Source organism: Pteronotus mesoamericanus, unplaced genomic scaffold, assembly GCF_021234165.1.
Source record: "Pteronotus mesoamericanus isolate MK-2021 breed Mesoamerican mustached bat unplaced genomic scaffold, CSHL_Meso_final contig_40, whole genome shotgun sequence".
Classification (NCBI taxonomy): domain Eukaryota; kingdom Metazoa; phylum Chordata; class Mammalia; order Chiroptera; family Mormoopidae; genus Pteronotus; species Pteronotus mesoamericanus.
Window position 1 is genome coordinate 13,324,631 of NW_026555150.1, and position 17,183 is coordinate 13,341,813.

Consider the following 17,183-nt stretch of genomic DNA (forward strand, 5'->3'; position numbering starts at 1 on the left):
GGTTATGGGTAATAAACCTGAAATAAGAGGATGAGTTGTTAACCAGGTTATACAACAGCTTTTAATGGGTGTTAGTGTCAGTAATTGGTAACAAAGTAAGCAAGAATATCATGGACATCAAAAAGAAGCTAATATCATTTAGGGTAATTTCATGAATAATTTCAATCATTAAATAATATTGCTACTCTCTGACACTGAGCATAGATATTCAAGGACATAATAATGAAAGAAATTTGCCTGTTGCTAATACTGTTTTTTTGTAGATGTGGTCTTCGGAAAATATCTCCTCTAGGATCCTGTGAACAAAATGCCTCAAGCCTGACACTTGGATCTAAATCCCAAAGGTAGAAATTGGTCCAAGTTTAGGGCTCTGCTTCAAATGGTAACATTTGTGAGTCTAGTTAATGTCCTGATTCCTAAAACCTTGGAACCTCATAAGAACAAAGGCAGAGGTAGTTTTCAACCCAACCAACAATTGACCTTTCTGATTTGTAAATATAATCCAATGAGCTAATATTTGGAGAACACCAATATTTAATCAATAAAAGTGTCAATAGATCACTTAGTTACTAAACAACAGACATAAATCAAGTCAAAATCAAGAATAAACCAGACCAATTCAACCAGCACAATTTTACCTCAAAGTAAGAATCAGTCTCCTCTCTGTAACTGTGGTCCTCAGGTTTTTGAGAGACAAGAGTTTTATTTTATTTTAATTCTCTCCTTTAATACATATTAGATGCCATATAGTGCAATCCCTGACAATTTCGAATGCCTGCCCTTAACAACACTCGTGCATACAATGGCACTGAGTACATAGTAAAAGCTATGAATTCCTTATTCCAGCAAGTGCTAGAATAAGGGAGGAGCATTAGAAGGGGTGAGGCCAGCACACACAAACATAGGGGAGGAGCGTCAAATTCTAGATTTACCTTTTCTGACTTACACTGCTGTCCTTGTTTGTAAATAGAAACTATACAAATTATTTTTTTTCTCTGGAAAAACATCTGGGAAAGAGGATCTATGCTAAAATTTTAAAATTACTATTATGTTAAACACACAACTATGCTGTAAAATAAAATGCAGAAGTGCACAGCCGTGACCAAAAATACAAAGTGCTCGATCTCACTTTTATTTTCCTAATTTATATATTGAAATGTCCCATGCTTTTCCAAGGCAATGTATGCAAAAATCTAAGGACAGAATTGAATTAAATAATATGATATTCAACATCCAATTTTTACAGGAAATTAAATCCTAAATGATGTTCAGTAGTGGCCAGTGACAGGCATTTTTGGTCATTCACCGTCATAAAACAAGATCTTGGCTACTCAGATTGTCAATGTATATGCATTTTTACACTGAAAATACCACAAAATCTTCTTTCAATTATAAATCTCTTTTCCTTATTTGTGAATTGAAGGTAACACAAAACTTCTTCTACACAAAGTTTATGAAAAGAACCAAGTCCTACATTAAATAGAATGCAATGATACCAAACACACAATTCCTCTATAAAATAAAGTGTCAAACTGAATTAAACAAAAGCCCATGACAGACACTTAAGTGCATTCACTGTCATAAAACATTAAGGACTTAGCCATATGATTAAATGCAGATAATTTAGTGCGTTTCTAAATCTGAAATACATCAAAATGTTTATTATTAAGCAAATTTATAAAGTGGGAATAAGAACAGTATTTTGACAAATTTATACCAAGTACACTATTATATTATCAAATAAGAGGCAGTTGATCCAACAGTTAATTTCCTGCACTGTAAACAGAAATTTGCATAGACTCTTCCATAAGAAACCTATGAAATCCCCAACAAAATTGTACTGAATGTAATGATGATATGCAAACACTTGCTTTGTAAAATTAAATGCCAAAGTGCATCTAATATTGGTTGAAGAGAGGCTTAAGGGCATCCACAGTGTTTGCAAAACACCAAGTGGAAATAAGATCAATCTTCTAAAGGAAAATGCGTGGAAAGTGTTAGGACCATGTTTGGTTGAATATAATATTAAATACACAAATATACTGTACTAAAATGCAAAATGGCTTCAACAGAGACTGAAGGCTCTTTAAATTTAAGGTTATCAATGAACAAGTCCTGTGTGTATCGGATCATCAGTGTCGTCATTTTCAAGTGGAAAATACCAAGAAACCTTTCTTCCTTTTAAATTAAGGCACAACATAAGAGTACTGATTCCAAAATTTAGTCACACAAATGATATTTAAGAATGAAAAAAAAACCATGAAACTATGCATGATGGCAGCCAAAAGCCACTGTCCTAACACACACACAAGACCTCAGCGTGTGAAATTTATGTTTCTCAGGTTGAAAATAACAAAAACAGGGGGGCCAAAATCAAGAATTAAACAAATACGCAAGACAATGATCATCCAACAATTTAAAACAAAAGCCAAAATCAGCTCTCTGGCAGCCACCCTGCCCAGGAAACAAACAAAAACCATGTTCACTCACCCGCTGAGGAGAACGCACCACCAAAGCACCGCCACTGCGCCCCACCGCACCGCCACAGCGCGCCACCGTACCACCGCAGCGCCACTGCACCACCAGAGTGAAACGTGCCCGTTACAAGCTAGTGCGCTCCTTTTATAGCCATCTTATTGCGCACCCTTCTAATATCCTCACTGGTTGGAGGAAAATGATTGACAGGGATAGTATCTACTCACTTGCTCTTTAAACGTGGAAAACCCACCCATATCTAGGAGTTGGCGCATTATTAGTGGGAACCTTGAAAGTGTTTGTATTTGATTTAGAGTCGCAGGAATTATGGGAAGTATAGAATAAACCAATCACAGAGTAATTCACATGAATAATTACTTGACTTGTCCCAGCAATGAATTCAAAAGTATTCCTCAACCACCCATTTCAGCTTTGTATATCATTTCTTGCTCCTAGAAAGTTCTTCCGTCATTTCGGCTTTTGAGTCAAAAACAAAGTCAGATACTTGATTGGTCTTAGCAGGGAATTCACTGTCCATTCCCCCAGTAATTACACTTAGGCAATACATAAACAAAAATTGGAAAAGAGGAATGAAGGTGATACTATGGTAGAAATCTATCGGGAGTAGAAAGTGAGCCTAAATAGCTGCCCAACTGACAATTTCACATATGCATTAGGGGCGTTAAACGAGAAGGGGTTCAAGCCATTGAAGACGAGGCACACAGAATGGGAAACTGAGCATGGGCAGCTGGAGGACTGTTTATGCAACAGGGGGGATGGGTATGGGGTGAGAGAAGACTGAGGGACGGAATCATGGAAAGAACGAGGAAATAGCCTCGCTTGTTTGAACCCATGGCCCTCCAGCATCAATGTCCGTGCTTTAGGCTTCTATACTAAAGTAATTATGCCTTTTGCATGGTTACCCCTTACTGTAATGTCTTTTCCTACAATGCCTACCCCTCTGGGACCACCTCAAACGCAGCCTCCGGCACAAAGCCTCCCTGATTCTCTGTTCCCACTCCGACAGTTAATGGACTCTCTCCTGTTGCTATGGGGGGGGGGGGTAAGGATCAGAGCTGGAGTGCAAAGGACTACTGCAGGCACTAGGATCAAGTTAACTACTAAACTGGACATAATGGGAAAGATTCAAATCTTGTACTGGGAGGTTTTTTTTGTGTGTGTGAAGGTTGCAGACATTATGGAAAGTCCAGAGTAAACAAACAACAAAGTAACCCATACCGGTCTCCTGATTGTTCAGGGAAGTTTAAATGCAAGTTGCAGTAGAAAACAAGGTTGGTAAACAAAAAACTTGGTAAACAAAGTAATACATAACAGCCACAAGAATGAGTAAGAACCAAGAATTCAACCTTCATAAAAACCATGTTTCAGGACGGACAGGAAGATACTATTAAGACTGGAAACTGGAGGGGTAAGTAAACAGACTGAACTAGACGAGTGTTCTTGCAGAGAGGAGGGTGCTAGAGATGGTATGGTCTGCTATTTTATTTGTTTATACTTAACTCTTCATAGGCCTTCAATCGGAGAGAATACAGAATTGCAACCCTCATTCTTTTTTTTTAATTAATTAATTTATTTTTTCAAATACATTTGTTTCCACCTTCCCCCACCACTTTCCCCTGCCCCCCTCCCTCCCTCAATCCTTCCCCACTCTGGGTTCATCCATGAGTCCTTGCTATATGTTCCTTGACTTGCCCTTTCCCTTCCTCCCTCCCACCCCTCCCTCCTTCCCTCTTGTCTCTGTTGGTTTCTTTTTTCTTTCAGTGTTGCTTGTCTTATTTTTTTCATCTTTGTTTTGTTGGTTAGGCCTAAATTATGTCATTAAGATTGGTCGCCTAAGTGTGGTTCCTAAGTCCACTGCATTATTTTGTTATTGAGGTGAGATTCACATAATATAGAATTAACATTTCAAAGTGAACAATTCAGTGGCATTTAATACACTTACAGTGTTGTGCAACCACAGCTCCTATGTAGTTCTGAAACATCTTCATCACTACTGAAGGAAATCCAGTACCTGTTAGGCAATTGATCCTTATTCCGCCTTCCCCCAGCCCCTGGAAACCACCAATCTGCTTTCTCTCTCTACACATTTGCCTATTCTAGACATTTCACATAAATGGAGTCACACAATATTTGATCTTTTGTATCTGACTTCTTTCACTTAGCCTACTCTTTTTGAAGTTCATCTGCATTGTAGCCATCAATAATACATATTTGCAATTACTGCTTTGTACATATATCTTCTCAGTAATGAGAAAAATAGAGTTATAAACAAAAAATTACATTCATTATGCTTTTTATAACTAACTATGTAGTTACCTTTACAGATGCTTTTATTTCTTACGTGGATTTCAGTTGCAGTTTAGTGTCTTTTAATTTTAGCATAAAGAACTGCCTTTAGTATTTCTTTCAGAGCACATTTGCTAGTGACAAATTCTTTGTTTTTATTTATCTATAAATGTTTTAAATTCTCTTTTTTATTGTAGTAAAATAAACATAACATAAAATCATCACTTTAGCCATTTAAAAATATACTATTCAGTGACATTAAGTACATTCAAAATGTTGTACGACCATTAACCACTAGAGTTCCAAACTATTTTTATCATCCCAAATAGATACTCTGTACCTATTAAGCTGTCACTCCCTATTGTATACTATTGAAATTTAGTTGGTATTAATCAGAGCTATATTGTCATTAGTTAAGTGGTTAATTATAATCTCCATGGCAACCACTAAGAAAACAACTAAAAATATGTAGGAAAAAATGAAAGGGAATTAAGTGATACACTAGAAAATATCTATTAATACAGAAAAGGCAATAATGAAGGAATGAGGAACAGAAAGTCTGTAAGAGATATAGAAAGTAATTATAAAATGACAAACATATATACTATGAATAATTAAAGTAACTGTCAATAGACTAAACACTGAAATGAAAAGGCAAAGATCAGTAGAATGAATTTTTAAATGATCTGACTATATATTATCTATAAACAGATTCCCTTTAGTGTCAGACAGAAATAAGTTAAAGTAAAACAGAGGACAATGATATTACATGCACGTAGTAACTAAAGAGAGCTAGAGTGGTTGGTTATATTACTATCAGACAAAATAGACTTAATGCAAAATTGTTACTAGAGGCAAAGAACGTTTTATAATGGCAGAAGATGAAATCATTCCAAAAATGATAACATTTATAAATATATATAGACCTAACAATGGAATCCCTAAATACATAACTCAAAAACTGACATAACTGAAGGGAGAAATAAATAATTCAAAATTAATTGTTGTTGGAGTTTTTAATACTTTATTTTCAATAATGGACTGAATGAGTACACAAATCAACAGAGGAATTGAAAACTTAAATATTATAAACCAATGAAACAAACTTTAGAACAGTCCACCTAAAAATAGTAGAATACACATTATTCTGGAGTTCACCTAGAAAAAACTACAGAATAGACTGTATGACAGGCCATTAATCAAGTCTCAATAAATTCAAAGGGACTGAAATTAGACAAAGTACCTTCACAGTATAGAATTGAAATTAGAAATCTAAAACATAAGGAAATTTGGTAAGCTCACAAATACATGAAAATTTAAAAAACACTTTTTAGGATTATAAATATGTGCCTTTTTAGGATTATAAATATGTTATATATAATATTATATGTAATGAATTGTATTTTATATATAATTAAAATATATTGTATAATTTTATTCTTTATCTATTTATACTTTAGCAACTAGCTGTTCCTTTTCAGGTGTTCTTGTTTGTCCTCTTTCTTAATTCTAAGCAATAGAGTTCTGAGGGCTCAGGCCTTGAGAACTTTTATCTGTCTACCCTTACCCATGTATTGATTTCATACTTTAAATACTACATATAAATATATATATTTATATGTGTGTGCATTATATGTGTATATATAATTATATACATGTATATAGACATTTAACAACCTAGAACAATACTTGACACATGGTAACTAATTGAAAATAATGTTCATTTGTACCTAAATGAATTTTTACAGATAAAGTGCCTTGCTCAAAATAGGTGATAGAATGTTTCTTCTCTCTTTGCCTGGTCTTAGTTTGGCTCCCATGTATTTATGCATTGTTTCCTTCCCTGCTTGTACTCCTGAATTGCCCTAATTTCTCTCTGGAACATCCTCCCCTCCCTCCCATTCTCATCTAATCCTTGCAACTTTGACTTTCCTAATAAAGACATTGGCTCAGGCAAGCACCTCTTTGCATCTGCCTTCTGGGCTAATTGTTTTGACACTAGACACAAATCATGCACCATGATTAGCCCTTTGCTGCCCTCATCTGGCCTATTCCAGTCTGTTACCATTGACTAGGTGACCACTAGCCAGGAGAGGATCAGTCAGCTCTGAAGCTCCGACATAGCTCTGATAAGGAAGTCACAGAAATAATTCCCTGAAGAATAGCTAATGCATCCCTTTCTTTGGAAGGTAAAGATGGAGAGACAATGGACAGCTCAATCTGATACCACCAAAAGGGAAAATTCAATGACTTCAAAACAATCTGTTTCAGAATTGTTCATGACTACTCATGGCTATATCAGCATTATATAGGAAGAAAACAAAAATCATATGGAAACCCCAAACCTCATACAACTACCTTTCTGAGCTCAGTTTAGCTCCAGATCTATAAACTCCAGGATGTAACTAAGCCCTAACTTTATTTCTGAACATCAAAGCTGTTTTAGAATCACATGTTATATTCTAAAGGAAGGGATTGCAGTGAGAACACTATCCTGGTTACTGCATGTTTTGTGAGGTGCCAGATTGGACTTGCCAAGGGAAATTCATTTTCTTGGAGGCAGATAGTCTGAACCATCTCCCTCAACAACTCTCAAAATAACAAGCATAAACTATATGGGGTGGGGAGTAGAGGAATGGGTAAAGAGGGTCAAAAGGTAAAGAGAAAATATAAAAAAACACCAACTTTTCGTACCTTAAGACTCACAGCAACCTGTTACAAAGTTTCTAAAGTGGGCAAAGTTTTTTTCCTGTTTGTTTGTTCATTAAATAAATATTTATAGAGTAAACAAATGAAAGGTCATTATTCTGGGAAAAAATTAGAACTTCCCTTAGCTATCTACTTTTAAAAAATGTACGTACATTTGTGTGTTGATTGTATGTGTTGAGGAGGTGACTAGAAGAAGACAATACTGATCCCAAAGTCAGATAATTAGGACAAAATAGAAAAATGCAGATGTATCCCATCACTTCATATTCATATAAGCATCGTAAATTCTTAAACTATAGAATCCATCTTCACATGAATTAAAATATTAACACATTATAACCAAGTGGAATTTCTTTTCCCTAGGAAAGAAAGAACTATTTAAGATAAAGTATTAAATTAATATTGTTTAACATCTTAATAAATCAACAGACTCAGCATGTGATTATCTCAATAAATATTGAAATAGATGATAAAATTTATCTGTACCTGATTTTCTGATGCTTAATAAAATATGAAATAGATGGATACTTCCTTAACCCTTCTCATTTTGAAACGATAGAAGAATTTCCATTAAAATCAAGACTAGGGCAAGGGAAATACTGTGTTGACTATTATTTAACATTGTTCTGGAAGTATTAGACATTGCATTTAGAGAACATAGTGATATATAAAAGAGGAAAAATGGGAAATTATTATCAATATATAAAATGATTATATATAATTTAAAAACTCAGGAATTTTTTAAATTATGAGAAGATAATTTGCAGGGTAATTGGTTATAATTTTTAATAAGGATATGATAACACATTAATATACACTCAATGTAAGAACATATCTCTTTTATGTAAGTTATAATAAATATTAATGTCCTAAAGCTAAACTTAGCAAGATACATATAAGGCCTATATGAAAAAAACAAATTTGGAAAACTCTGCTGATAACCATAAAAGAAGACCAGTAAATGATAAAACATACAGGTGTACCTCGTTTTATCGTTTTTGCTTTATTGTGCTTCCCAGATGTTATGTTTATTACAAACTAAATGCAAGCCCCTCTACCAGTAAGAAATTACAAGCCACTTTATTGTGATACTCACTTTAGTGTGGTGTCTGGAACCAAACCCACAATATCTTCATGGTATGCCTGTACCTTATTATTGTATAAAAAATATAAATTGTGTTTAAAATCAATTATGGTAATCTAAATATTCAATGTAATCCCAAAAACATATTAATATAATATTTTACTTTGGAACTTAAATACGCAACTCCAAAATTCATCTGAAATATAAGCGTGAGAAACTGCCAGAACTGTTTTGAACAAAAAGAAATTAGAGGGCCTAGCATCATCAGATATTAAAATGAGTTACAAGGGTATAGTAAAAAAAAAAAAATCTGTGTGTTACTGTAGCAAGAACAGACTAACAAATTAATGGAACATTAAAAAATTCTCCAAATGGGCCCAAATGTGCATTTAACAGATGGATTACTACATAGTTTCAAATATGAGAGAGATGGTTTATTGAATAGATTACCTAGGACAACAGGCTAGCCATTGGGTGTGAGCATAGCAATGAAAGCTAAACCCCTATCTTATTTTTCACACTGAAATTAAAAAATGAAACATCAAAAAGAACAAGTGTAAAATTGACACTGGGTAATTCTTGGGTGATTTCTTAGCAAACAATGACATCTAATCTTGTGACCCAGAAACGATTTAACATTCTAAGAGCTGGATGAATTAGTGATACAAAGTCTGAGGGAAATAGGAGCTCACTATAGCACTGAAATGCAGGTTCTAACCTCTTCCAATAAACCTGTCTTTACATATTAATATGTGATGTTTGGAAAGGAAAATATATGTCTTTTTAATCAATTAACTGGAAACAATCTACAAAAAGGAAATGGAAACATCAAATGGAAATCTTCCTCTCTAATATTATAATCATCCTTTAATTTACCTCACATCTTGACACTGAGAGGAAATCTTTGTTGCCTCCTCAAAGTTTGTATCTATTTTAGCATTTTCCCCCACCCATGGTGCTTAGTGAGAACTAGCTATGTACTGAAGAGGATCAGGATGCCCAGAGACTTTAACCTGAGTTTTCCAACTGTGCACCTGAGAGCTCCATCACTTTGACCTCAGTTTCACCATGTACACATTGAAAGAATTGAACTAGATGATCTCTAAGGTCTCTTTTGAGTTCAAATATTCTAGGATTCCAGGGTTTTAAGTACTTTGTTTCCGTTCTTTCATTCTTCCATTAGGGTCTTTGTTGGGGCATCAGTAAGATTTACCAAAGAAGTCTAGTCATAAATATTGTAGTCCATTCACAAGTGGCAAAATTCAAACAGTTGAAACTGGCTACACTTTTTAAACACTCCGTGCTGGTTTTTTTTCTCCCTTGTAGTGCATAGGGATCAGGCCTTCAGTCGCTTCTATTCGCCATTACCCCTGTAGTAACCGATTAGGCTTTCATGACTTAAATGCCACCTATAACTCGATAATATATCTCCCCAGGCCAGAACTTCCCCTCATACCCTGATCATACATACCAAACTACCTATTAGACATCTTTTCTTGAGAGTCAATAGAAACCTCATACTTAATATGTCCAAAACACCCTCCTTATCTTTTCGTCCAAACTAGCTCCTCAGTTAGTCTCCATGTCTTCATAAGCAGCAACTCAATACCTACAGTTGCTCAGGCCAAATCTTGGAGCCATCTTTGACTTCTTTTTCTCTCACACCCTCCAACTAATTCATTGGTAAATCTTACAGTTCCTACCTATAAAATACAGGGTGGATCAAAAAGAGGTTTAGAGTTGTGAGTATCCACAACACAGAGTTTTTGTATTATTATCTATTAATTATTATATTATTTTCCATACAAACAACTATAAACCTACTTTTTATATAAGAAATGCCATCATTTACCACCACACACACTGCTACCACCTTGGTTCAAACCACTGTCATCTCTCACCTACATTATAGTAATAAGTTTTTTTTCAGCTTATTTTATTTTATTTTTAAATTAAATTTTATTGTTTCTGCTATTACACTTGTCCCAAATTTTCCCCATTTGCTCTCCTCCAGACAGCCTCCTAAACTCCCTCAGGCAATTCACATACCATTGTTCATGTCCATGGGTCAAGCATATATGTTTTTGGCTACTCTATTCCCTGTGCTATACATTACATCCCTATGACTATTCTATAATTACCAATTTGTAGTTCTTAATCTCTTCACACTTTTCACTCACTCACTTAAACCCTCTCTCATCTGGCAACCATCAAAACATTCTCTGTATCTGTGAACTGTGTCTATTTTGCTTGTTTATTTTGTTTTTTAGATTCAATTATTGATAGATATGTATTTATGGCCATTTTATTGTTCATATTTTTGATCTTCTTAAAGAAAACCCTTTAACATTTCATATAACACAGGTTTGGTAATGACGAACCCTTTTAGCTTTTTCTTGTCTGGGAAACTTTATTAGTCTTAGGATTCTAAATGAGAGCTTTGCTGTGTAAAGTAATCTTGGTTATACATCCTTGTTTTTCATCACTTCAAATGTTTCTCACCATTCACTTCTAGCTTGCAAAATTTCTCTCAAGAAATCAGCTGACAGTCTTATAGTTGCTCCCTTGTAGGTAACTAACGGCTTTTCTCTTCCTGCTTTTAAGGTTCTCTCTTTGTCTTTAGAATGGATGAAGCTGAGAATCAAATCAGTGATTTGGATTATAAGGAAGCAAAAAAACACCAATAAGAATAGCAAAAAGAAAAAAATAATCCAAAAAGTGAGGCTAGTGTAAGGAGCTTCATCGACAACTTCAAGCAGGCCAACATTTGCATCATCGGGTGCCAAAAGGGGAAGAGAGAGAGAGCAAGAAATTGGAAACCTATTTGAAAAAATGACACAAAACTTCCTTAACTTGGTAAAGAGAATATACATACAAGTCCAGGAAGCACAGAGAATCCCAAACAAGATGAACCCACAGAGGTCCACTCCGAGAAACATCATAATTAAAATGCCAAAGGTTAAAGATAAAGAAATAAAGATAAAAATGTGCTCTTCTACACAAGAAAAATATTTTAGAATCCAAGATGGTGGAAGAGTGAGGGGAAGTTACACTACTCCCATCCCAGGACCAATCTGGAATTACAACTACATTGTGGAGAAATCATTCATAATAAACAACTGAAGAGTAGCGGGAAAGAAACCTTATAACTACAGACAGAAGAAACAGCTTATACACTATATGACTGGTAGGGAGTGCGGAGGAGACCCAAGAGGGTTGGCTGCACCCCAATGGGTGGCAGCTGAAGTGCCAGAGGGATATCTCAGTGGCTGCGGGGATCCCCCTGAGAAGAGTGGGGTCTAAACCCCAAGCTGGGCTCCCAAGCCTATAGCACCAGAGCCCAAAAAGTACACAGATAATATCCAGCTGCAAAAAGCAGCATCGTTTCTCTCTGCCAGAAACTAACAGTGGAGACACAAAGAACCACTTACAGGGCCAACACATAAATTTCCATATGCAGCTACTTACCCTGGGCTCCGGCAAAGGTGAGGGGGTGGTACAGAATGGACTAGAGATGCTTGAGGAGAGACTGGTGACAGTGGCTTTGGGGAAAGAACTGAGAGAGCAGCCACCAGGATCTGGGTGCTGAGTCATCCCCTATACTGCAACAACCATCTTGCTCAGACAGACCACTCCCCTCCACTGTGGCATCAGCCTGAAGGGAAGCAATAGCCCCACCCGCAGGAGATACTCTGCCCCACCTACGGTGCTTAAGCTTGACTGATGATTGCAGAGTGATCAGACAAACAACTGAAAGAGTCAGCCACAGAAAGCAGATCTCTGGCAGTTTCGAACAGACTGCCTAAGGCCAGACTGGGACACCATATGACATCACCAGAGGCAGATCCAGAAAGAAAAAACAGTGGTACATACTAGATGTTACCAAGACAAAATCCACTGTGGTCTTCTTTAACCATGATTTGCTATATTTTCCTTCCTTCGTAGTTTTTTTTTAAACATTCGTTTCTTGTCCTTCAAGTTTGCGCATATTAAGCCCATAGATTTTATATTACAGTTTATTTCAATTGTCATACTTTGTTCCTCCCTTCTCTTACCCCATTTTACCTTCTTCTTTCCTCTTATTATTTTTGTTTTAAATTTTGTTTTCTTTCTTGCTACAACTTGTTTCCATTCTGCATTCTTACTACTTCTCCCCTGTCCAGTCTCTCAAAACAAATTTTCCTGTCAAAGGTCATCTCACATTCTTCTTCCTGCTCTTAAAATACCCACATTCTCTCTCCACCTTTAGCAATCTTTGCTCGTTCATTGTGGATAGGGTAGTTGTTGTTACATTTTTTCAATTTTATCTCTAGATCCTCATTATTCTTGTATTTCAAATCTCAACTTCCACAGTTCCCCTCTCCTATTCCATTCTGCCTTCATCCTACCCATTCTCTTTTTTTTATCCCAAATTTTAACTTTTGCCTGTCTTAGCCTTTTCTTTTCTATTTTTTCTTTCATCCTGCCCTTTCTTTTTTTCATCTCAAATTTTAATTTTTCCCTTTCTTAGTCTGGCTTTCATTCCTCACTATTAGCATTTCCTCTCCCTCTATTATCTCAAAATCACTTCCCTTTCCTCTACACATCTCTTAAGGTTTTCTTTCTTTCTTTCCCTCCCTCTTATTCCTGTCCCACCTATATTAATCTTAGCTCATTTGTTGTTGATAGTGCTGTGGTGGAATTTTTTCTCCAATTTGTTTCCTATTTTTTAAATTATGTGCTTACTATTTTTCCTTTTTCTTTCTCTCTCTCACTTTGTTTTATTTTCTGTTTAAACCTAACGCTACACACTTCCCTTCTCTTACTCCATTCTGCCTTCTTCATTCCCTTTCTTATTTATGATATAAATTTTACTTTCTCTCTTTGCATTGCTCTGATTCCCCACTCTTATTGTGCCTCCCTCCACCCACTCAAAATCATTTTTCTTTCAGTTAGTTATCTCATATTCACTTCTCATTTCTTATAATAGTCATAATCTCTTTATACTCTTATTAATACTGGTTCATTTGCTGTTGATAGTGGGATTATGGGTGGAAGTTATTTTTGCAGGGGTGGGTTTGTTTCCTGGACTGTTTTTTTTTTTCTGGTAGCACTTGCACACCAATATACAATACATGCTGGGTGGAGAGACCCTCAGTCAACCAACTGGAGGGAAGGACCCACCAAGAATGACCAAACAACAATCAAAATCCAATTATATCCAGAGAGTCAACATAAATGGCATAAAGGGCATCCCAAGATCATCAAGTTCAGGAGGTCATGGAGGCTGCACTGCTGAATCCCACAGGTCTCCTACCATAGAAGTTCACACCTCAAAAACAGGAAGTCAAAGCAGATCAATTTGAGAAGCAGAAACAAACAAGAAGAATCTCCCCTAAAATGGGGAAGAGAAATAAACAACCATCAATCAAAAGGAAATGAGGAATCTCCAAAAAGAGTGCTAAATGAAACAGAGGCAAATAAACTATCAGACACTGAATTCAAAACAATGGTTATTAAGAACACCAAAACGCCAATACAAAAGAACCTATGCACCCCAATGTTCATAGCAGCACAATTTACAATAGCCAAGTGTTGGAAGCAACCTAAGTGTCCATCAGTAGATGATTGGATCAAAAAGTTATGGTACATATACACAATGGAATACTACGCAGCAGAAAGAAAAAAAGAACTACTAAACTTCACGACAGCATGGATGGAACTGGAGAGCATTATGCTAAGCGAAATAAACCAGGGGGCAAAAGACAAATACCATATGATCTCACTTATAAGCAGAACCTAACCAACAATACAAAGATGCAAGGAAAATATGACCAGCAACACTGAAAAGAAAAGAAATCAACAGAAACAAGAGGGAAGGAGGGAGGGGGGAAGGGAAAGGGAAGAGAAGGGGAAAGTCAAGGAACATATAGCAAGGACTTATGGACAAAACCAAAGGGGATGAGCTGAGGGAGGGAAGGAGGGAGGGGGCAAAGGAAAGTGGTTGGGGGGAGGCAGAGACAAATGTATTAAAAAAATAAAAATAAAAAATAAAACAAACAAACAAACAAAAAAAACAATGGTTATAAAGATACTTAATGAGCTCAGCGAGAATTACAAAGAACTACCAGGAACTTACTGTGAACTACATAAGTATGAAAAATGACATAGAAAGTATCAGTAAGAGCCAGGAGTAAATTAAGAGTACAATTTCTGAATTGAAGAATACAGTAGAAGGAATTAAAAGCAGGCTAGATGAAGCTGAGGATCAAATGAGCGAGCTGGAGAACAAGGTAGGAAAAAATTCCCAGAAAGAGGAAGAAAAGGGAAAAAGACTCAAAAAGAATGAAAAGGGGTTAAGGGAGCTTCAGGACAACATGAAACGTAGTAATATCTGTATAATAAGGATACCAAAAGAAGGAGAGGGGCAAGGGATAGAAAACCTGTTTGAAAAAGTAATGACAGAAAATTTCCCTTGAGAGCAAGAAGTAAACCCCAAAAAGCATCTCTACATGTCATCATTCACTGATTTACCAAGCACTTTCAGTGAGCAATAGCACATAATCATGGCCTATAAACCTACCCTGGAAAAATTTTCCAAATATTCTTGCTTACAAATTGAACAATGCAAGGTGTTTGTGGCCTCTCTTTTTCCATTAATGTTCAAAAACTAGAAAAGGACATAGGTAGTAGAACACTGTTAAATTACAACAAGCCAAAAAAAGAGGTTTTCTACTCTATAACATGAAATAAAGCCCCACATAGCAAAGTCAATTAAATAAATGTTTTTTTGGGGCTATAGAATTAAAAATGTCAACCCAGTAAAAGAAAGCCAAGATATCTTACAGGCACTCTGAAATTTATGAGAAATAGAATGTCTCCCACCAAATCCCATGGAATGAAAAACATACATTTTATAACTAATAAGAAAACAATCAGGTAACTCTAAATTTATGTAAAATACACAGAGACTCACAGATGATGTATGCAGTCTAGCCCTTCACTTTACAGACAAGGTCACTGAGTCCCAGGAAAGTAAAAGCGACACACGGGCTGCCTCAGAGAGAGCAAGTGGCAGAACGAGAGCTAGAACTCAGGTGTCCTGATGCCCCTTACACAGCTCTGTCCACTCCTCCACAGAACTCTCTTAACCCAGGCACCAGGGACCATGCCAAGAGATTCCATCTTCTAAATGTTTTTCATTGACTTTCAAAGATGTCTATTTTTAAAACAAAAGTGCCCCTCAAACAAATCCTGAGCCATTATATTTTTCTCTTAACCCTTGATAAGGTGAATTTTCATTCTTTTCCAGGGCCAGGGTTTGAAGGAAGCTATGCTCATAAGATGTCAGTGCTAGTGAAGTACTTTCTTCAGGAATAAGAAAGAGGAATAGAAAAATTTTAAAAAGAAGAAGAAGAAAAAGGCAGAACCTGCGAGAAAAGAATCCAGTAACTGTACTTAGATGCAAGATCCACAACTTGCTTTCCTCCTTTTACAATCTGAGTTTCTTCCCAAGAAGTACTCACCAACCTGATGCCAAAACTTTATTTTATTTTTAATTAAATTTACTGAGGTTATATTGGCTAATAAGATCATACAGGTTTCAAGCATGCATTTCTATGATACATGATCTTCATATTGCATTCTCTGCCCACCACCCAAAGCCAAATCATCTTCCATCACTGTATATTTAGCCCCCACTACCCTTGACTACTCCTCCATGCCCCTTCCCTCTGGTAACCACCATACTGGTATCTGTGTCTATGGGTTTTAGGAAAAAAATAAACTCACTTTCCTTTCTTCCATTTATTTTCCACCTGCTCTTTAGGAGGCCTAAGTAAATGTATTCCTGTATTGGGACAATACCACTTTCTCTTCAGTCTCTCTGCTGTCCAAGCTTTGGGTTTGCCTGTGCCCAGTAAGTGTTGTACCTGCCTGTGGGCCACGTATGTTCAGGTATCTTGAATGGTCCAAAAACAGTGCACAGCTCCATATGACTATAATAGCAACCTGCCGACATTAAAACACAGTGCTGATATTTTTCATACATATGTATTTTTCATAAACACTTCAGAGCGCATATACTCCTCTCCTTTCAAATTTCTGTCTTACATGTCCTTGTTTAGAAGACTGAATCATCATGCAGGCTAAATGATATTTAGAGGAAGTTGGTTTCTATTGGGTTCTTCTGGGACCTGTCAGGAGGGCTTTACTCATGTCCCAGACTGCTATACGGTCACAAAGTTTTTGTCTCATCACTGTTACTTCAGTCACTACCCTGCAGATTATCCATTATTACCTAAACCCCTACCCACATGTTGTCCTAAAGATAACAAAATTACACCCAACTCTCCCCATATTCATAAGCCCTTCTTTTCTGCCCTCTGTATCTCATAGTCTAACATTAACAAATTTTCCAGTAGTTTCACATTCTTTTCTCAATATTTCTTTCATTTCTGTTTTACAAGTGGAATATGGCTATGCCTTGAGGAACTCCCTTCTCCTGCAGTCACCTTAAGTAAACAATAGTGTTCCCCACATACCTCAGGGAGCAGAGCCAGAAGAGGTGGCTAGTTTTCTCCTCATTGTCACTTCCAAACCATTTCTGCTCCTTTCTCCTTCAGAATCC

The 17,183-nt window shown here is 36.3% G+C and overlaps 1 pseudogene; it reads left to right on the plus strand.

Moving 5' to 3' along the window:
- The first annotated feature begins 2,478 nt into the window (after positions 1–2,478).
- The window catches only part of LOC129073346 (glia maturation factor gamma-like), a 29,398-nt pseudogene continuing 14,693 nt past the window's right edge, over positions 2,479–17,183 (plus strand).